At 40.4% G+C, this 23313-nt stretch overlaps 1 non-coding gene across 1 annotated transcript; it reads left to right on the top strand.

The window, feature by feature from the left end:
• The first annotated feature begins 22831 nt into the window (after positions 1–22831).
• LOC125588150 lies at positions 22832–22939 on the top strand. The gene has a single exon (XR_007324544.1). It is a non-coding gene; the product is annotated as a small nucleolar RNA R71 (small nucleolar RNA).
• Positions 22940–23313: the final 374 nt, after the last annotated feature.

The following is a 23313-nucleotide window of genomic DNA, read 5'->3' as shown; positions in this document are numbered from 1 at the left end:
TGAAATCTGAGAGAAACAAAATGTTGAAACTTGAGAGAAAGAGAAGAAGACGTACATGCATGGACCGCAGGAGAGCCCAGGAGCACCGTCGATGAAGAAACCATGGCCGGAGCTGGATCTTCTTCTTCGATGGAAAGTTACTTCGCAAACTTCTTGTTATGTTTCCAAGAAGCTTCACTGGAGGAGATAGAAGGCGATGGATAGACAGGAAGCATCATCGATGAAGAAACCATGCCCAGAGCTCCATTTCTTGTGGCGGCGACTCCTCTTTTACTCTCGCTCTTTCTCTCTTTTGTTTTTCAGGTGGCGGATGAAATGAAAAGAGAAGAAGCTGCGGGACATTAGGGTTAACCGCGGTCTTTTTCGGCCCGTCCCGCACAAAGCCCATCCCTCACAGGTCTATTCCCGCAAGGCCCGCGATATTGCGGGATAACAGATCTTAGGCCCAAACCCGCCTCGCCACAGGTTTAAACAGGCCTATCTCGCGGGCCAAGCCTTCCTTTGACATTCCTAAATAGGCGATTGGCTAGATTGCCACTTACGCCTCCAAAGAGACCTTGTTTGATTCAGTTATTGGGTAACTTATTCATGTATAGTCATTTGGATATGTAAATGTTCATATGATATTCATGCAACTCTTTTAGGATTTGGATTTTAAACTATTTAATAAGGTTTGTTTTACTTAAATGTTTTATAAGTTTTACTAAGAAAATAATTTTATAGGGTTTAGGGCATCATTAGTCACTCATTTGCTACTGAATATCTTACGTAGTCGCAAATTGGTAACAAATTATGCAAATTATTATATAAATCTTATTTATAATTAATTATACGAAATGATGCAGTTGGTCAATTTATTATACTTAATAGTCAATTTTTATTTGAAATTAATGTTTTAACACTTCGAATTTAAATATAAAATTAAAATAAAGAATATCACTGGTCATTCATCTTCATCCTACGTTGTATCTTAGTAAACTGTATATAAAGAGAAAATATGATACAACAACGAAAAAATAAAACAAAAAAGCGGAACTATCTCATTGGCTAAGAAAAGATTGGTCCGGATAACCACTTTTTAATCTCAACCGTTGGTAAAATTGAATCCAGTGGACAAGAATACTTTGGTTTATATATTTCTTCTTCTCGTTTCTCTACAAAAATTTTCTCATCTCTTTCTTCTATTTTCTCCACATATTTTTTTTCTTCATCTCTTTGTAATCTAATCTCACATTCTCTCCACATATATCTTCTCAATTTCTTGCTCGTAATCTTTCATTCACCTTCACAAACTTGTTTCTCAACCTCTTTCTTAAGCTCCGTTCATCTTCTCACAAAGTCATTCGCCTTCATTGATGAAGACGACCTAATGGAGAAGCTCAAGCATGAAGTCGATGACGGTGTCGACAACGAAGATAACAAAAGTGACGACGACAGCAACACCACAGAGATGAAGACAACGAGATCTAACTCCGATGGAGAAATAAGCTCTCTGGTCGCTGAAGGTGGTCCGATGGGGATTATTGGATGGGGAGGCAGATGAAGCTTGCCGGCTGAGAAGGAAGAAGCAGGTTTAGGTTTAGGCTTTTTTATTTGTTTTAGTTTCTTTTAAAAGAATTTTGTTTGATCAAAAAAAAGAATTTGGTTTAATTTTGTAAAATAATGTTTAAACCAGTTTCTATTTGTAAACCAGATTCCAATTTGTAAAGCAATACCAATTTATAAACGAATGTAATTATAAAAACGAATGTAATTATAAAAACGAATGTAATTATAAATTAAGTTCTTGCTTATTATATTTTATTTTACTTCAAAATAAATTAATTAAAACATAAAAACATAAAAAAAAAGGGTCACTTATTAGTTACAAAATTTTGAGACTAACTTCTAACTACCAAACTTTTAAAAAGAATAGTTAAATAACGATGACTGTCTCAAATATGTTACAAATTATATTATTGATCAGTCGCAAAACTTTGCAACTACAAAGTGACTACATTTTATTGCAATTACATTTGGTGTCGCAAATTAGATGCAAAACTTTAGTTACACATTAGTCGCACTTCGATCACTCTTTTGCGACGAGCTTTATCTAACTTCTAGCTGTAGTCGCAAAATGGTCTTAATTAATTAATTTGCAACTAATTTGTCACTAATAGGATAGTTGCTAAATCCATGTTTTCTTGTAGTTGTAATTTGATATTATCACAAATTTGAAACTTGTCCCTGGTAACTCTGCAGGTACAGTCACACAACTTTCTATGTTTTAAACATATTCTTTTTAAGCATTCTTATCATCTTTTGCTATACGCTTGATTACAAATTATTATTGTTATTGAGTATGTTGGTGTTTTATGATGACTTTGTGTAGTTTAAATCTCCCGGAACTACATGGGCAAAAATAGTTATTGAATTCTTGGGAAACATAAGTGGTCAAAAGCTGACAATGTTTACACACGAGGCATGTGGAGACAAAGAACAGCACTAACCGTTAAGATTCACACTTACTGCATCACATGGAACTCCCAAAGGATTATGTAAGTACATAATTTTATATGTGTAAGAAGAGTCGGTTCAGATTTGATCATCATGGACCCAAGTCCCAATCTACTACAATAGATAACAGATGGATCATACATTAATTTTATATGAGCAATGAAATAGATAAGTGAAAAAAGACTACAAAGGGTGTTACAAAAAAAAAGGAAAAAAAACTATAAAGGTGACAGAGCAGAGACAAGGGATTCTCGAGTCAAATTCACACGGAGCTCACCTTGAAAGGCAACATGATGAGCATAAGCATTTGATTTTTCATTGTTCTCTTCTCTCTGTGTGGTTTATAAACAGGAGTAAATTCTCACAAATTTGCAATCAAATGTGCGGGCATTTATCATATGTTAGTCTTTGGTCTATGTCACTATTAAATTGCAAAAAAAAAAAAAAGGATACTATTATAGTTACTTTAACATGAAGGAATCCGGTAATTTGCGAGAATTAAGTGGAACTTGATGTAAGATGGTCAATTGGTCATTCCTTTACCAGTTGACGAACCAAATGGGAATTTTAGGGGAATTCAAACTTTTCATAGTGTTTCCAGAAACATTCGTTTTGATCAACATCCAAAGACCAAAGAAAACAGTGATTAACGTTTAATAGAAGGAAGTCACAATTGACTAATCTCATATCTTAATTAGTCAACACAAGTTTGTGTACTTTTAAGATTATTGAATAGTTTGTATTTATTTTGGCTTTAAGAAAAATGAATCACATTAGGAATAAAAACAGTTATTGTGGCTGTGAAATTTTTATAGAAGACTTTAAAGATTTTAGTTTACCTGAAGTATGACGAGAATAAATATGACTTTAAAAGACTTTACAAGTGATGCCAAAAAATAAAATTACAACTAAGTTAAAGCCTCTAAATCTTTTACAGTGAAACCACATTTCCGACCAATGAAGCTTGGACCTTTAAAAGTTCACAGAGATCGTGAAATCTTTCGGATGCAGAGGATACACATCGGCACTCCACTACATACGAGGTAGATCAACAAATTCTATTCTAGAATATCTAAGATTATAACTAATATTTTTATTTACCCTAAATAATCTTAAGTGCGAGGAAGAGAGTGAATGTAAGTGAGAGAAATTTTGAAATTACTTAACAAATGGGAATTTTTGGGGAATTTAAACTTTTCATAGTGTTTCCAGAAACATTCGTTTTAATCAACATCCAAAGACCAAAGAAAACAGTGATTAACGTTCAATAGAAGGAAGTCACAATTGACTAATCTCATATCTTAATTAGTCAACACAAGTTTGTGTACTTTTAAGATTATTCAATAGTTTGTATTTATTTTGGCTTTAAGAAAAATGAATCACATTAGGAATAAAAACGGTTATTGTGGCTGTGAAATTTTTAAAGAAAGCTTTAAAGATTTTAGTTTACCTGAAATATGACAAGAATAAATTTGACTTTAAAAGATTTTACAACTGATGCAAAAAAAAAAAAAAAAAAAAAAAATTACAACTAAGTTAAAGCCTCTAAAGATTTTATAGTGAAAACACCATTCGAAACCAAGTGATCTTGGCCTACTGGTAAATGGGTTCCAGTCGGAGCTTCCGCCTTGGGTTCGATTTCCCTTAGTCACCCATAGACGTTTTAAATGGCAAGCAAACCCGGATTTCTATGGACCTCTTAGTGATTAGTCCTCGGACCTAGAAAGCCTTTGGGATCACACCAAAGTTATCAAAAAACAAAAAAAAAGAAAAAAAATACCATTCGGACCAATGTAGCTTGACCTTTAAAAGTTCAAAGATCTTTCGGATGCAGAGGATACACATCGACACTGCATTACTTACGAGGTAGACCAACCAATTCTATTCTAGAATATTGACACACTAAAACTGAACATTTTCTACTGTCAAGTTAACAGTGGTAATTGTAACATTTAAGATTCAATCCAGAAGATTAGTCTACACTTTATTCTTATGAGTTTTCAACTTAGCTAAAACTAATGGTGGGGTTTTGGTTTAAGTAGTAACGTGCAAGTAAAGTAAATGATTGCAAAAAGTAAATTCAAGTTAAAGAGAAGTCAGTCTAGGGTTTCTCATCGGGTGTTGATGCTAAACATTTATTCAAGCACAATGTAACACAATCTAGAACACAGATCACTCAAGTAGAGCAGCCCACTGTCGTGATGCTGCTCCCTTTGCGGATCAACCTTTACACCTAAACTCTCGTTTGGATTAGGGATCGACTACAAGCAATAAAGATCAAGTTCGATAGGTTCACCGAGCACCCTAATATCTACTTTCACTGACTAGGGAGGCTCGGCTCATTCATCCAATATCAAGTTAACTACTATACGGTTAGTGAAGAGATAAACCTAAGATCTAGCAGTAAGTGATCAGGTTAAAGCTAGCATTAAGAACATAGATGAACAAAGACACAATATGATCGCTTATTTATGTTTAGCTTTTACGACCAACACCCTAGAACCCTAGACAAGCTAGCCGACTACTCAGCCATTTAACAAGATGAACAAGACGTAATAACTGAATGATACTGCATATAATTTCAGAGAGTAATCAATAGGGTTCATGATGATCTTCTTGGTGAGAAGATGAGCCGTCTCCCTTACAATTGCAAAATCCAATAAAATAGTCTAGGTCTTCTTGCAAAACTAGTGTGAAAAGAAAATAAAGATAGGGATGGCTTTTTATATGGAGGCGCCACAGACTTCAGAAGAGGGAATCAGTGATTAGGGCGAATCTTTGAAAGTTATGGAAACTTCCATAAATGTCGGGAACAATCGCCTGGCTGCTCCTAGTGGGATCAACCGTCAGACTGCTCCGCATGATTGTTCCACGGGGAAAGGCTCCAATTCTTTATTCTTTCTTCATGCTCCTTCCTTCAACTCTTTAGCCTACTGCAGACCTGAAATGACTCGAAAATGACTGAACTAACTCGATAAAACATTGAAAACAAGTTTGAAAACATATGTACAATGATGCCAAAAACACCATATATCAATTCCCCCAGACTTAGATCCTTGTTTGTCCTCGAACAAAGGCAAGTATCTAGAACATGGAGAAAAGTTTTAAAGTGTGGGAACTCTCATATTCTCAACAACCATACCTTAACCATGAATCTCTGAACCATACAAGCAGTAAAATAGGACTACACACTCTTATCCGAACCCCGACTGATTTCTGTTCGAAGATCGGCTCCATACTCTACATCTCAAACCTGGAAAAGCACACTATCGAGACATAACTCCCTACATTCATTTAAGAGTGGCGTGAGCCTCTCATCACATGCACTATTCAGGGTAGACGGGCTAGGTGTGGAACATGCTAATTTTATGGTGGATTTAAAGAGTTTTTAGTGACTACCAATTTTTGTAGTGGATGCAGGATATCGCGCAAAATAACAAGAGAGGATGGATCCATTGATGTCCACAGCCCCTTACTCGTTTTGCTAAATCTGGAGCGACTGCTCCGACTGTTCACCTGCTCCCCATCGTTGTTACCAACTCTTTCTGTTCTATCTCCCAATGGTTCACTTTTCCTTGGTTCTTCCCTTATAATCATAATCCTCATAGTGTCTCAAAAGAGAGCTCATGTTTAGAGCTTCGGTGTGAAGGAAGACGGTATGTCAAACAAGTAGAAGTAGTTGTGATCGAACTCATCAGAGAGCAACTGGCCAAGTGTATACAGCAGAATCTTCTTCTTCGTCTAGCTCCAACTGAATTGGCTCAAGAGGATCAACGTCCAACAAGTTGTCGATGTCTGCTCGGTATGATCATCCTTCTCCATCAGCGATCTCATAAAAGATATAATTTTTTTTAATAACCGAAACGGAGAGAATACAAACGATGAGATCAAAGATGATGGTGTGACAAAAAGGGAGGTAATGCTTGGAATGATTGGTGCCACTGGTGGTTCTACTCGTTCGACCTTGTTCCCCACCACTGTCGTGGTGGTGACTGCTCGAGAGCAGCTGCTCCGACTTCTACCTCCTAACAGACTGTTCTCCTTGTTCTATATGAAACTTTGCAGCAGTAACGAGTACGAGGCTGCGTCGATCCTTTCCTCTCTGACCTTTTTGCACATATCTGCACATATGAAACTTGAAAACATAATGCATGAAGGTGGAATAAAAGCTTGGGTACAAGGTGGGAACTAGCTAAAGATGAGCTAGCCACTCATGATCAGCAAGATTGGTAAAAAGGATAAGAAGTCCTGAGTGTGAGTCTCGTTTCCCTGATATAGTGCCCATAACAAGATGAATTGCAGTCAATATTAGGTTCAAGTTAGGTGGAGTTAAGTCTACCCAGTGGAACCTGATCGGCTGAAAACTTCTGGAGAGTCAAGTCAGATAAGTCAGAGTTGTTCCAGGTCCAAGTGTGGGTCTTTCATCACTGCTATGGTCACTGAATAAGAGAGTTAAAGCACGAGGTGGTTAAAAGATCATCACATAATAAAGTCCTAATTCCCACAAGAGTTTTGACTGACTCGATAAAAATACAAGGACTGACTCAAACAAGAAAGCCAAAAGAAACAAGAGAAATTAGTAGCACACAATCGCTTCCCCCAGACTTACTTCACACCATCCCCGGTTGTGAAAATAAATCGAGGAAGGCACAAACAAACCAAATAAAAGCAAATAAAAGCAAGAAAAATAAATTGTTCAGATGGATAACACAATGAGATAAGTGTTGGGGAAAAAATACTCAGGTATAGAATTCCTCCAGACCCCAGGCAGGACACCGGCCTCTGGGTCCCCGCTAAGAGACGCCACGGGTCCCCGCTAAGAAGTACTCCGGGTCCGGTCCCAGGGACCACCCCCTTCCTCCGGGAAAAGGAAAACTTCCGATAAGGAGAACCTTCCATATTTCCGAATATAGAAGAGTTTAACCTACTCCAAACCGACTAAGGCCCACCTAAAACAACTATATAAGGGGAGCCTAAACCCTAAAGCAGGGGATCGACACTTCAAGACTTAGAGATTAGAGTTAGACGGCTAGAACTAAGGTTTATACACCAATAATTGTAGTTCCGGCTTCTTTACTCAACAAAAAATATCTTCAAGTCTATTTCTCTCAAACTATATACGAAATCTATACAAATATCAGTCTTGCCCATCGTTCCGTAGTACTCACAAAGATCCTACACAAAAATCCCATAACAATAAGATGGTGGGGCGGATCAGTCCGACTCCCCGCTATCGGAGAGACCAGCTGTCCTCCTGTTCTGTGGTTGTCGCTCTTCAACTGCTGAAGATCCAGCCGGTTCCTTGACTAGGCGATGTGGTTGCTGTGGCGTTTGCTTCTGCTCAGATGCTCTTCTCTCCTGCCCTCCGAAATAGCCGCCTGTGATTGCTTTGAGGATTCTCTTCATGAGGCTATGTTCTTTCGCTGGGAATCAACCATCCAACGGCGGTATGTCGCATCATCTGCATCATCATCTAGTGGACCTTAATCATAGGCGGTGGTGGCGTCTGGTGTGATGTCTTCCACATCATCCATGTCAGCATCTGTAGGCGGTGCACGTGGATCAATGCAGAGGAACTCCAGATCAGACAGGAAGCGATGTTCTCGAACGTGCTGAAGATTGTTAGGTGGGTCTGCGGGAGCTTGCAGTACATCATGTTCCCCTCCTTGTCCGAAAACGTGTAGGTGGTCTCGTCGCGAAGGATGTGGCATGTGATCAGATAGGCTGTGTCGACATACTCGATCTGGAGTTGACGGCATATGATTGGAGGCTGATCCCAAAGTGTCTGAACAGAGGAAGAGCAGGCTACCACAGCGATCCTTCTTGTTCTCAGTCCTCATCAACCATTCCCTTCGCGTGTAGAACATCCAGATGAGATGGTACCCATGATTAGTCTGCACCGGCTGTATTGGAATTGCAGCTCTAGCCCTGCGAATCTCGTCCTCAACGCCTGTGTACAGCATCTGCAGCTCTCTGTTGGTGACCTTGGAGGTCTGATCTTTGGCGAACAGGAGGTTAGAGACCATCTTCGCAATTACCCTTAGAGTAGGGTTCCTGATATGCGACTGGTACGCCGAGCGGGATGTGAATCTGCAGTTTGAAATGAGGTCCCAAAAGGCGTTTGATGGTGCAAAATTCTTCTCCACTGCTACCTCCTTAGGCTCGTCCACAATCTCATAAATCTCGTTGAGCTTATCAAGGGAGAGTGACCAGAACTTCTCGTCAGCCATAAATGAGAAGGACCAGTTCTCGTAGGTATGCGCAGAAGGGTCTCGTAACCAATGTGAGCCATAGCGAGCACTTGCCGGATGAGGTCTGGGTAGAGTTCGTGTGTTTGGTAGCAGAGGAGAGAAATTCCCATGGCTTGGATTATGTCGAACACGTCGGTGTCGATCCCAAGGGCAGCAAGGGTTTCTGCGTGACCGAAGCGAGTGGGCTGGATCTCGGTGTTGAAGAGGGAGTTGTACCTTGCTGCAGATTCCTTATCCCATCCTTCATAGTTGAAGTCGAGGAGGATTTAAATGAATTTGTGATTTATAGAATTGCTAGGTGATTTATTGTATCCTTCACATGATTGTCCTTACTGCTTGCATTCTAGAGTAATTAACTAGGATTACGATTCTAGGTGTCGACAACTACGAGAGTAGGCTCATCATACCTGATAATAATTCTGCTGAGCTAGATTGTTAGGCGCATGCGAGAGCTAGTCTAGGCATCTAGTGAAAATATTGATTAGGACGACAACGCTTGCCTAAGGCAGCGTTGATCGACGCTTATACCATAGCATCGATCGACGCTCGATCCATGTTGACATGCGAGAGCTGAAACACTGGACTTAGTCAATAGATTAGACTCACAGCGAGAGCTGGTCATCTTTTGCATTAGATATCGAGTTCTAAGATCAAACCTCTAGCATCTATAGATTGTGTTCTTATAACCTGAATGAAATCCTAAGTCTATGATATCACTCAAATTACCCTAAGGAGTGATTTATACTCTCTCAAATCAGAGGTCGAGTTGTAGTACTTAGGGATCGAATTCGCAGGGAACTAGGGAACCAAATAAATCTAATTAGTTTGATTAAGCTAGGCTAATAGGTTTAAAGCAGTAAATAAAGATATGCAAAGTAGTAAACAGTAAACAAGCAGGAAATAAAGATATGCTTGGCAAAGAGTTGTTTGATGGAAGGATGGTTACTAGACTTAGGGTTTCATTCAGGTTATTAGAACTCTAAACTATAGATGTTAAAGATTGATTCTACAACTCGATATCTAATGCAAAAGACAACCAGCTCTCGCTGTGAGTCTAATCTATTGACTAAATTCAGTGTTTCAGCTCTCGCATGTTAACACAGATCGAGCGTCGATCGATGCTATGGTATGAGCGTCAATCGATGCTACGGATTGAGTGTCGATCGATGCTATGGTATAAGCATCGATCGACACTACCTTAGGCAAGCGTTATCGATCTGATCGATTATGTTCAACTAGAATCCTAGACCAACTCTCGTATGTACCTACGTACCTAATCCAGCAGGATTCATGTTCCGTTAATTGATTGCACTCTCGTGCTTCTCAATTGTCCTATGATTCTAGGTTCAAGCAATTAGTCACACTCTCGTGGTTTCCCAACTACTCTAGATCCTAGTATTACAAGCTATCCTGATGTAGAGATCTTTAGATATCCTAAAAGTCATATAATTCAGAAATTCATTCAAAACCCTAGAAATTCCTAAACCTAGCAAGTGGATCTACTCATGCATGATGTTTGTCACAGAAATCATAGATGAATAACATAAAATATAAATAAAACAAAAGAAATGGAGTTACAAGAGGACTCTGAAGGAGTTCCTCTCTTCTCTCCTAACCTAGAACAAGAATAAAAGAAAGCGTAGCCGTCAACAATGGCTTAGAAAACACATAAATAGGGTTTTAGGTCGTCCAAGGGTATTCTGGTAATTTATGGTTGCTTCTGGGCTTCATTCGGTCATAAAATATGCTCGGCCCGCATTCTGGCATCCATATCGATCAATGTCAAGAGTTCTGCATCAATCGACATACGTTCCTCTTCTCGACAGCTTCCTCTCACGAGATAGACTGGCTACTCCTTAGTAAAACAGGCATAACTTCTGCTACAGGAAGCCGATTGACCTCAAACCGGTGGCATTGGAAATCTAACTCAAAGATATATCTTGTGTCCAAATATGGCCTCAGTATAATGGTGGGAAGGTCTCCATCCATAGCTAGACATCTGATGCACTTGTGCAGTTCTGCACCTCAAAAGGCTCCAAAATCACCATATTTCTCCAGAACGTACCTGAACCTGTAAATACTCTAAATAGACTCTATATAGTAGTAAATATATATTAAAACACTTATAGATTCTGTCTAAAAGTGGGTAAAATCCATGATCTATCAACTCCGCCAGACTTACCCTTTTGCTTGTCCTCAAGCAAAACAAACGGGCAGTCTCTCTGAAAGAGGTTTGAAAACAGCAGGGACTCACATGATTTAAAACTTAGAATCATCACCTCTACAACATTTCAATCCACGTCTAAGAAGTCCTAATCACAAAAGCACATTATACCATATCCTAGCTTAGCAACCAAATTCACCTAGCCAACAACTTAGCAAATCCTGTCTGACATTCCCCTCTACCAACCTCATATCTTAACATAAATAAAAGTGCAGGCTTTACCTTGGGAGTATCGATCACAGGATGCAAAGATTTTCAAACAAGTATCTGGATCTGCATGTAAAAATTAGTTCATATCTTTTCCCTCTACTAATTTCTTTCTTTAGTCAAAGTCTGCTTATATTGCAAGATCATTGACCAAGATTGGACAGACTTCCATAAATCAAGCCTTAATAGTGGTTACCACCAAGTCCTGTTCACTTCTTTTTGACCTATATCCAAGAATTCATATGAATCGAACCTTGATGATTGCAGCCACCAAGTCCCGTTCGAATTCTTTTTGTTGGAATCCTTATGAAGCAAGCCTTAATGGTTGTAGCCACCAAGTCATGTTCGGATTCCATCTAACTAACACCTAATATATATATATATATATATATATATTTTTTTTTTTTCTTTTTCGTTTTTTTTTTTGAAAATAAATATCTCTACCTATAAATCTAGGGTCGAAATAGAGAGAGAAAATGTGATAAATCTACACAAGGCTTTACCTTCCAGACTTGTTTGAAAAATCCGATCCCATGTATACAAAGCCCCAAGACAAGCAGTTGTGTCAGGTTTAGTGTTAGATGTCAGCTTTGGTTCCTTCAAACAATCTCAGCAAGTGTGAATAGTAAGTTGATCCACTTTAGTATCTTTAGTACTATCTGCAATAAGTAAGTCTAGAATGATGCTTAAAGAGTGGTTAGATACAAGCAAATATCTAATAAGTTCATTATCCCCTTTTTGACTCAATAAAACTCTTTTGAAAACATTTTGATAAGACTCACAATAAACTAGATATCAGTAAACATCCCCCCAGACTTAAATTACACTGTCCCCAGTGTATATCTAGTCGGAGTTATGGTGAGAAATAATCATAAGTACATAATTTTTACAAGTAAGAAAGATATACCAGACCGGAATGGATGTCGACCGATGTAAAGGTATTGATATCGGTCGCGGCAGGTGATGTTATGTCGATCGATGTCGGCAGTGTTTCGTCGGTCGATACGGCAATCGTCTACTTGGTTCTCTTTTTTTTTTTTTTTTTTTTTTTTTCTAAATAGCTAACTAAAACACAATATTAGTAGAACCTCCCCCAGACTTAAACAACATTGTGACCAGTGTTATACAGTCTAAGATTGGTGGGGAAATAAATCATAAGGACAATATTTAACAAGGTGAAACGGTATACCTGATTTTGATATGAGTGTCGATCGATCGATACTCATGATGCTCTGTCGATCGACAATGGTCTGATGTCGTCGATCGGTTCTGGTATATCTACTCTTCTTCCTTGGATCTTTTTCCTTTTACCTATCATAAACAAAACACTAAAAGTCAGTAAAAAATAACTAATAAAACATAACTTCTTTTTTTTTTCGATGAACAGTGTTCTGCTACAGTAATGCTGCTACAGTAACTCCCAGGTTTCTGCTACAGTATCGATCAATTTGTTTGCTACAGTGTCATTCGATTTCCTTGCTACAGTGTCGAATGCTACAGCGCAGGGAGCTAGGGAACCAAATAAATCTAATTAGTTTGATTAAGCTAGGCTAATAGGTTTAAAGCAATAAATATAGATATACAAAGAAGTAAACAGTAAATAAGTTGAACAAGACAATTGTTCAGCTTGACAAAGAGCTGTTTGATGAAAAGATGGTTACTAGACTTAGGGTTTCATTCAGGTTATTAGAACTCTAAACTATAGATGCTAAAGATTGATTCTAGAACCCGATATCTAATGCAAAAGACAACCAGCTCTCGCTATGATTCTAATCTATTGACTAAGTTCAGTGTTTCAGCTCTCGCATGTTAACACAGATCGAGCGTCGATCGATGCTATGGTATGAGCGTCGATCGATGCTATGGTATGAGCGTCGATCGATGATACGGATTGAGTGTCGATCGATGCTATGGTATAAGCGTCGATCGACACTGCCTTAGGCAAGCGTTATCGATCTGATCGATTATGTTCAACTAGATTCTTAGACCAACTCTCTTATGCGCCTAGGTATCTAATCCAGCAGGATTCAGGTTCCGTTAATTGATTGCACTCTCGTGCCTCTCAATTGTCCTATGATTCTAGGTTCAAGAAATTAGTCACACTCTCGTGGTTTCCCAACTACTCTAGATCCTAGTATTACAAGCTATCCTGATGTAGAGATCTTTAGATATCCTAAAAGTCATATAATTCAGAAATTCATTCAAAACCCTAGAAATTCCTAAACCTAGCAGGTGGATCTACTCATGCATGATGTTTGTCACAAAAATCATAGATGAATAGATGAATAACATAAAATATAAATAAAACCAAAACAATGGAGTTCAAATAGGACTCTGAAGGTGTTCCTCTCTTCTCTCCTAACCTAGAACAAGAATAAAAGAAAGCGTAGCCGTCAACAATGGCTTAAAAAACACATAAATAGGGTTTTACGTCGTCCAAAGGTATTCTGGTAATTTGTGGTTGCTTCTGAGCTTCAGTCGGTCATAAAATATGTTCGGCCCGCATTCTGGCATCCATATCGATCGATGTCAAGAGTTCTGCATCGATCGACATACATTCCTCTTCTCGACAGCTTTCTCTCGCGAGGCAGACTGACCACTCCTCAGTACAACGAGCATAACTTCTGCTACAGGATGCTGATTGACCTCAAACCGGTGGCATTGGAAATCTAAATCAAAGCTGTATCTTGTGTGAAAATATGGGCTCAATATAAGGGTGGGAAGGTCTTCTTTCATAGCTAGACATCTGACGCGCATGTGCAGTTCTGCACCTCAAAAGGCTCCAAAATCACCATATTTCTCCAGAACGTACCTGAACCTGTAAATACTCTAAATAGACTCTATATAGTAGTAAATATATATTAAAACACTTATAGATCATGGCTAAAAGTGGATAAAATCAATGGTCTATCAGTCTAGCAACCATCCTTCCATCCAACAACTCGTCAATTTACTGAAAAGCTACCTTATTCCACTGCTTTACTTTATTTACTGGTTTATAGTCTATTAGCCTGGCTTAATCGCGACTGATTAGATTTTATTGTGTGCCCACGCTCCCTATGGATTCAATCCCTAAGTAATACAACCGAGCCTCTTATTTGAGAGAGTAAAATCACTCCTTAGGGTAATTTGAGTGATATCAAGAGGGACCAGGGTTGGTTTACACGAACGAGCCCAAATGAGATATAGTTAGAATTGACTTTGATCGGGGATTAACGAATGAGTTCCATAGTGAACCGTAGTTGGGATAAAGACGATTTGATCGAAAGGGATAATAATCGCATTATAACGGAGTTTGGTAAAGGACCTGGGTCTGGATAAGACAACCAAGTCGGAGAAGAGACTATGGTTGGGTTAAAGACGATCAAGTCCAGTGAGGGACATGATCGCAGTACAACCAATTCGGAGATTGACCTAGTGTTGTGATCAGAACGATCAAGTCAAGAAGGGACGATGATCACGTGAAGACCAAGTTGGAGATGGACCTATGGTCGGGTTAAGAAGGCCGAGTCTCAAAGGGGACCAGGACCGCGGTTGATCACGTCTGGGAAAGACCAAGATTGCAATATGATCGAGTCCATGAGTGGACCAAGATCAGGTTAATACGATCTAGTCAAATGAAGGACCAAGATCATATATGACAAAGTCCGGTGATGGACAGAAGTCAAGTAAAAGGCAATTTTAGTCTAGTAGGGACTAAGATCGCAAGATTGCAAAGCTGGGAAAGGTTGTGGTCGGTTAAGAAATGATCCAGAACGTAATGGCTGGAATCATGAACCTTAGTGTCCAGGAAGGACTAAAAGAATTAGAACAAACTGTTAGGGCTTGTGGTAGGACGAGCAGCCTAAGGTTGGAATAAGTTCACTAAGACTCGTCTGGTACATCGAGCGGCTTGGGATATGAATAAATCAACCAGGACTTGATTGGGATAGTACTATATGTCGATTGATTTTCTCTCTCCCCTCTCTCCCTGCTCCCTAAAGTCTCCGCAGTAAACAGTTTTCATCGTTCAGCTCCGGCACTCGGAGGTCGCTGCCTTCGGCCGGCGCACGTTAGCTCTAGCGCCAGAGGCTTGTCTCACCCTAAAGCTCTCTCCTTTTTCTTTTCCTCACTTTCCTCTCTTCTCTTTTGGCGTCGACATGTTTGGAGCTCTAGTGGTTGTCTTGGTGGCAGACTCCTAGGTCTGTCGGCCGGGCTGGCTGCTGGTGCTACAACGAGGCATTATAGGTCTTGAGGGAGTTGGGTCGGCTTTTGGGTTTGACTTAGTTAGATCTGATTTTCTGTTTCTCGATCTATACAGAGTCAAGGTGGTGTTGGCGCGTGATACCACTCAAATTACCCTAAGGAGTTAATTACTCTCTCAAATAAGAGGTTCAGTTGCAGAACTTAGGGATCGAATCCACAAGGAGCTAGGGAACCTATTAAATCTAGTCAAATTATTAATTCTAAGTGTTTGTTGTTTTATGGTTTAAAAGTAAATAGCAATCCTAATTGAGCAAGTCTATTACTCGACTAACAAGATGATTGGGGGTGTAACTTATTGGAAGATATTAGATGCAGAGTTTCTATTCAGGTATTGGAGATTATAATCCTATAGATGTCTAACAGTTGCATGCATGATATATTAGAGCTCAACTCCTTAATCACAGTGATCAGCGATGGCAATGTTTCACTGGTTAACTAAATAGATCTTGGATCTCAACTGTCATCTTTTGATCACAAGAAAATGTCGATCGATGATCCTATAGGTATATCGATCGATACACCTTTCGCAATATCGATCGATTGTCAGAAGACAATATCGATCGATGCTTCTAGCTAAGCCCTAGGCGCAGGTTGATAATGCTCACTAGTCTCCTAGATCAGCGGTTAGCATCTCTCTAGCAGTCCTAGCATGACAGATTAGATTCAGGACAGGATGGTCAAGGATGCTTGACTCATGCTAATTCCTAGGTTCATGTTCTAGTTAGCAAGGCTAAAACAAGCATTAATGAACAATCAATCAATGAATATCACAACTTAGCAAATCTATAGTTGGGGCTAATCCCTCTAACCTATTTGAACCCTGAATCTAACAAGTGAACTACTCAGAAATAGCTAAGCAATTCATGACACAAAATATAGATAAAAACTGCATAGAATAGAATAGATGAATTAGTGGAGTTCCAATCACAAATCTCTCTATAATTTTCTCTCCTAAAACTCTCTGCTGAAAATAAGAATACAATGGTGGCCAAAAGCTCTCTTGCCTCCTAACACTTAAGCAAGTATATAACTAATAGGTTAAAAACTCGTCAGGGGTAATCTTATAATTTGGTGAAGCCTTGGGTTTAAAGTCGGCTGGAACCAAGTCGCGCATCTCATGTCTCGACATCGATCGATGGTACAGGATGTACATCGATCGATCATAATCTTCAATCGTCGAGGCTTCTCTTCTGTATCGATCGAGGACACTGGATGTGCATCGAATGATTGCTTCTTCTTCGTATCGACCTCTAATGGTCAGCTCGGATGAAATCTCTTTTAAGCTCCTAAATGCTCCATAATCATCACTTTACTCCAAGATACTCGTGAACCCGAAAACATACCTAATAGGATAGAATATATAATATAGAGATAGTAAAACACTTATATACCATGGATGAAAATTGGTCAAATCCATGGTATATCAACTCCCCCAGACTTACCCTTTTGCTTGTCCTCAAGCAAAACAAACAGGCAGTCTCTCTGAAAGAGGTTTGAAAACAGCAGGGACTTATAGATTTAAAACACAGAAGTTATCACCTCTACAATTTCGCAAACCACATCTAAAAAATCCTAATCACAAAAGCACATTATGCATTATCCTAGCTTAGCAACCAAATTCAACTAGTCTACAACTCAGCAAATCCTGTCTGACATTCCCCTCTACTAACCTCATTTCTTAGCATAAATATAAAAGTGAATGCTTTACCTTGGGAGTATCTACCACAGGATGCAAGGATTTTCAGACAAGTATCCGGAACTGTAGGAGAAAGTTAGTTCCTAAATTCTCTCTCTAATTTCTCTCTTGAGTCAAAGTTTGCTTATATTGCAAGATCAGTGACAAGATTGGACAGGCTTCCATGAATCAAGACTTAATGGTGGTTGCCACCAAGCCCTGTTCACTTCTTTTTGACCTATATCCAAGAATTCTTTGTGAAGCGAGCCTTGAAGATTGCCGCCTCCAAGTCCCGTTCGAATTCTTTTATTGGAATCTTTATGAATCAAGCCTTAATGGTTTTAGCCACCAAGTCCTGTTCAGATTCCTCCTAACTAAATCCTAAGTCCTAATTAAGTAATAAATTTTGGATTTTTTTTTTTTTTAACTAACTAACTACTATTGGGTCGAAATAGAGAGAGAAAATGTGATAAATGAATCTACACAAGGCGTTACCTTCCAGACTTGTCTGAAGAATCCGATCCCATGTATACCAAGCCCCAAGACAAACGATTATGTCAGGTTTAGTATTGGAGGTCAGCTTTGGTTCCTTCAAACAATCAAGGCAAGTGTGTATAGTTGACAGGTTGATCTACTTTAGCATCTTTAGTACTATCTGCAATCAGTAAATCTAGAATGATGCTAAAGAGTGGTTAGACATTCAAGTGTAAATCAATAATAAGATCATAGTCCCTTTCACATAGCTAAACATAATTTATTAAAATCTTTTTATAAGAATCAGAATAAATTATATCAGTAAACCTCCCCCATACTTAAATTACACTGTTCCAGTGTAACACAGTCGGAGTTATGGTGGAAACTAAATCATAAGTACTCAATGTAACAAGTTAGGAAGATAAACCTGACCGGAGTGGGAATCGATCGATGTGCATCGGTATGCATCGATCGTCGTATGTGATTGTAGGTCGATCGATGTCGACGTCTCGTCCACGGTCGATATGGTGATCATCCTACTTGGATCTTGCAATAAATCTGAAAGAATGAAAACGAAAGTAAATACTAGTAACTAAGAAAACCATTTAAAATTACCTAATAGTGGGTTGCCTCCCACTCAGCGCTTTGTTATAGTCATTTAGCTTGACTGTGGAGGTGTGTGGCTAGTTGGTGGAAAGACAACTACTTGTTGGGAAACAAGCATCCACCTCATCTCTGCACATTCTGGACCAAGCTGCAGTGAAACTTCTTGTGGCCTCATCAAATCTGGTCCATCTCTCATCCGTCTTATGTATTGCATTTGAGATGTTCTGTAGCCTTTCTTGGGTGTTTTCAATGCTGAACTGATGCCATCCTATCTTGTCGTAGGCGTATGCTGATAGCTCGTTCAGTTCCTCATGCATTGACTCCATTTTGTTTTGTATCAGCTGCTCGGCGTCTGGTGTAGACGTGGTATCGATCGATGCGACCAAGTGTTTATCGGTCGATGCTGGTGCCTTACTGTCGATCGATTTGGAGGGTTCTCTGTCGATCGATGCTGATATCTGGTGTTGAGATGCGAATTGCCTCTGAATGGCTTTGACTTCCTTCTGTAACCACTCTGCATGGCTATCCAGTCCACTGAGTCTGACGTCGAATGGAAAGTAGATGTCATCACACCGCTTCTCAAACCGGTCCTCCATGGTGTCTATAGCTGTGTAAAGCTTTGATGTGATCTGATCAACTTCTGCTGCTGTGTAGGGAAGATGTTCTGTAGGTTTCTTGACGTCGAGTGATGTCCTACAGAACCTATCGATCGATGTTGAACATTCTTCCTGAAAATCATGTTGATCATTAAGCGTGCCAATGTCCCTCTGGACATTCATCATCTGTGTAGACAAGGTGTCCAAGTATCGCATGATAGGTGAGGTGAAACGGTCGTGCATATCCTCGTATGTTTGTAACCTATCTTCCATGGCTGCGAACTTGCTGTCGATCGATGTGATGGTGCAGATATCGATCGATGTGGCTGGTTGTTGGTCCTTCTTGCGAATGGTGTCCAAATCTTGCTGTAGCAGATCAATTCTCGTGCTTAACCAGTCCACGTTGTTGTTGAGAGGGTTGTATACGTCGTTAATCTTCGTGTTGATGTATGCGATCTCCCATTCATCCTTCTTCTCTGCCAAACTTTCGGTTCTGCAGGAATCTGGGATGTCTGTGGCTTGACGTCGATCGATGTTGCTTTGTTGGCGTCGATCGATGGTGATGTCGTAGCTTCTTTCTCAAGAATGTGCTGCATACTCTCAATCTCTGTCCTCATCTCTGCCATACTTCTGAAAAGCTCATTGTAACCTCTGTCCAAAGGTTGATAAGTGTCATCTACCAATGTCTTGAGTTCATCTCCTAGTTTTTCCTGAGCTCCACAAATACCAGTCACCATCTCATTAATCTCATCCTTGGTGTAGATCTCTGGTGCCAGTTTTGTAGGTGTGAAAGAAGTGGCATGTTCTGGAAGACATATGTGACTCTCCTCAAATAGGGATGCTCTCTCCAGAATTTTTCTGATGTTGTCCTTGGTAACAGGGATCATCTCACCAGCTACGCTCCTTGCATATCCAGACTCATCTCTGTAGACACCATATTCGTCCTTCTGTTCCCATCTGAACTTTCTGGCTCCATAGATGTCATAAGCGCGACGTCCACATTCGTAACGTCTGTCGATCGATGGTGAAGGTGCCTTGTCGAATGATGTAAGAGCATCCTTGTTGATCGATGTTTGGCCTACTGGTTGGCACGATTGGTGTGAACCAATTTCTATTGTGTCGGCCCTTGGATGTTTGTCTGGCACAGCTGGGATGTTGTCTGGAATGCTGCGTTGCTGCATAAACAAGTTGTCTGGTCCATTGGCCAACTGAATAATATCTGCTATGTCCTCTCTGGATACTTGTAGAATTCTCCATCCATAGCTCTTGCAAGGCCATCTGGGTCCCTGAAAATACCAAATTCACCAGGAGTTAGAAAACCGTAATCAATACTCATATTCTTCTTAGTAAATAAAGAAAGTTTAGGTTTAGAATGAGAATGGATCGATGTTGATACTGGAGTATCGATCGATGGTAAACGTTTGTCTGCTGAATTAGGGTTTTTGGATCGAATGCTCTTCCTTGATGTTCCTTCTGATTTGTTTGTGGGAGCATTCATCTTTTCTGCTATGGTGTCGTGAGAAGTAATCTGGGGGGGGTGCAAAACTCCTTATATAGGTATTGGTAAACCTACTTGGAATTGGAATATTCCCTTTTTCCTTTTCAAAGGCGGCGGCTTAATATCGATCGATGTACCTGGTGTGGTATCGATCGATGCATAAGATCGTTTTGCTGGATGAGGTTGGGTATCGACCGATGCTGAGTAGACTCTGTCGATCGATGGTGGAGACGTGTTGTTGAAGGAATGGCTTGAATATCTTTCATCCTGCATAGCAATCTCTATAGCTCATTCCTTCCAGTAATCCTCATCATACTCCTCAGTAGGATCCTCATTGGATGAAGGAATTATAGTGTCTACTGCAAAACTTTCATGGAATCGAATGTCTGCCCAACTGCCTATTGAATAGTCATCACATCCTCTTTTGTTGGGTTGTTGAAAGGCAAAGTCTATATAACACTGATCTGGTAATGTGAAGTGGTCTACCGGTTGATTCCCGTCGAGCGAGGTGGGATAGTGTTCATCGGTCGTCAGTGACTCATTGGAATTGATCGATGACGCAGTGTGAGTGTCGATTGATTCTGAGTACTCTATTTCGTACTCTGCTCCACAATGGCATGCTGCAATGTAGCCAAGATCATTTCCAAGCTCCACGAGGTTGACCTGTTGTCTCACAACTCGAACTAGGTCATAGCGAACGTCTGGATTTATCAGTGTTAGACACAATATGTTGGTGTTCATGTCACATACAGCTCCTACTGTAGCCAGGAAAGCTCTTCCAAGCAGAAGTGAAGAGTTCCAGTTAAGCTTGATCTTCAGGACATGAAAATCTACTGGGACAAAGGCATTACCAATATGTACCTCAAGGTCTCTTATGATGCCTCCTGAGCTTCTTTCTGAAAGGTCCACGAAGGTGAAAGATTCTGATGAAGGCTCTATTTTCAGACCCAGCTAGTCTGCCATAACCTTAGGTAGTATGCTGACTGATGCTCATGTGTCACAATGTGCATGGAGAAATTCAATACCCTTCACCACACATGGTATTGCGAAATTTCCAGGATCACTCTTCTTCTTCAATGTGATCCTTAGTTTCATCCTTTCCCTGACATGATGAAACATTCTCCTAATGTCCTCCTCAGTCTCCTTAGTCTGTCTGAAGAACATCCACAACCGGTGTGTGTAATAAACTTCATCAAAAGGTTTCTCTACTGGGATTCTGAGGACTCTCTTAGTGAAACCATCCATCTCCTTCTCATTAGCTTCCCTCTTAAGGTTCTTAGGAATCTTCTCCTTTCTTTTCCTTAACCTTCTTCCTTCAGTTGCCTCATCAACTTTCATAGGCTCTGGTGTAGTGTCTGAAGGGTTGGTTGTAGGTTCTGGTGGGTTTGCTAAAGGTTTAGGTGGTGGTCTGAGTGCGTTGATTCGGTCACTATCAATAGATGGTAATCGCACTCGGTAGGTGAGAGGTGCCGTCGATCGATGGGAGGTGAGGGGGGTCGATCGATATCAGTCTCTCTCTGTCGGTCGACTGCTGGCTCATGCCGTCGATCGATTTTGACGTAGAAAGGGGAGGGTGGGTGAGGATGTTTTTCTGCGAATTCCTCATGAGTCATGATCCGAACTGCACTACACTCCGCAGTCGATTTAGCAGATGACGTCGATCGATGGTTAGAGTAATCCGTCGATCGATCTTCGTCATGGTCTGTCGAGCGATGTGCATCCATTGACATCGGTCGACACCATTGTGATCCGCCGAAACTCATGGAGCTTTCAACTTCGAAGTCTCCTTCTCCAAGCTTCTCATGCTTCACCACTTGCCAGAAATCATCATCTATGATGGCATTTACGTGGTGTTTTGCTTTCTCAACTCCTGCCTCTCTAGCCAAGGCTTCTTGCCTCTTTACAGTGTCTCCAGTCTGAACTACTTGCATTTCAAGCTTCCTCACCTGAGTCCCTAAGGTCTCAATTCTTGTATTCAGACTGTTGTAGGCAGAATCCATCTTCCCATTGAAGTCCACAGTGAGTTGTTGCTGTCCTTCCAGAACTCTGTCAAGCATTGCTTCAATCTTGCTTTCCTGAGTCTTTGGTGGTGGATTCTGGTAAAATGAGTTTCCATAGCCTCTGCTGTTGTTGCTGAAAGGTTTCTGGAACTTTGAACTCTGGTTACTCCTCTGACCATTGCCATAGAAGTTTATGTTTCTACCCTGGTTTCCAGACCTCTGAAATCCAGTACCTCCAATGTAGTTCACATCTTCTTCTCCTTCCATGTCTACAGCTACTTCTCCTTCAGCTGTGCAGACCTGCTTCCTAAGAAGCTCATGAACCACATCTAACTTTGCTCTAACTTCGTCCATCTGCTCTTTCCCTAAGGATGCAACAGACTTCTTCCTCTCAAAGTCAGTGTTCTTGGTGCTGCTGCTGTTTGCTAGATTTTCTATCAGTCTCAAAGCTTCCACCGGATTCCTGGTGTTGAAGTTTCTCTCGCTAGCTGTATCAAGAGCCATCTGATACCTCAAGGCGATACCTCTAAAGAAAGTGCTCAGCAGTTGCACTTCGTTTAATCCATGGTGTGGACAGTCTCGCTGGAAGTACTTGAATCTGATCCACGCATCTCTGAAAGACTCTCCAGTCTCCTGCGCGAATGTAGTAATTTTGCTCCTCAAGTCTTCAGCGCGTGCCTCATCGAAGAAGTTTCGCAATAAAGCATTCTTGATGTCGGCCCAGGATGCTAGAGATCCTGTGGGTAGCTGCTTAAGTCAGTGCACCGCTTCTCCAGTCAGAGAATACTTGAAGAGCTTGCACAATAGGTAGTCCTCGGGGACTCCATCCATACGAATAGCAGCGATAAGATCCTCGAACCTCTCTAGATGGTCCATAGGATGCTCGTGCGGTAACCCAGAGTAGGGTATCTGCGACACAAGTGTGTAGTACTGAGGCTTCAGCTCGAAATTCTGCTTCTGAATCTCTGGAAGTCGAATAGCTGATATGTTGGCGTAGTACTCATCTGGACGATTGTAGTCAACCAGTGCCCTTGGTCGAGC

Source organism: Brassica napus, chromosome C5, assembly GCF_020379485.1.
Source record: "Brassica napus cultivar Da-Ae chromosome C5, Da-Ae, whole genome shotgun sequence".
Lineage (NCBI taxonomy): Eukaryota > Viridiplantae > Streptophyta > Magnoliopsida > Brassicales > Brassicaceae > Brassica > Brassica napus.
Note: the sequence above shows the minus strand (reverse complement) of the source record. Positions and strands in the feature narration are given on the sequence as shown.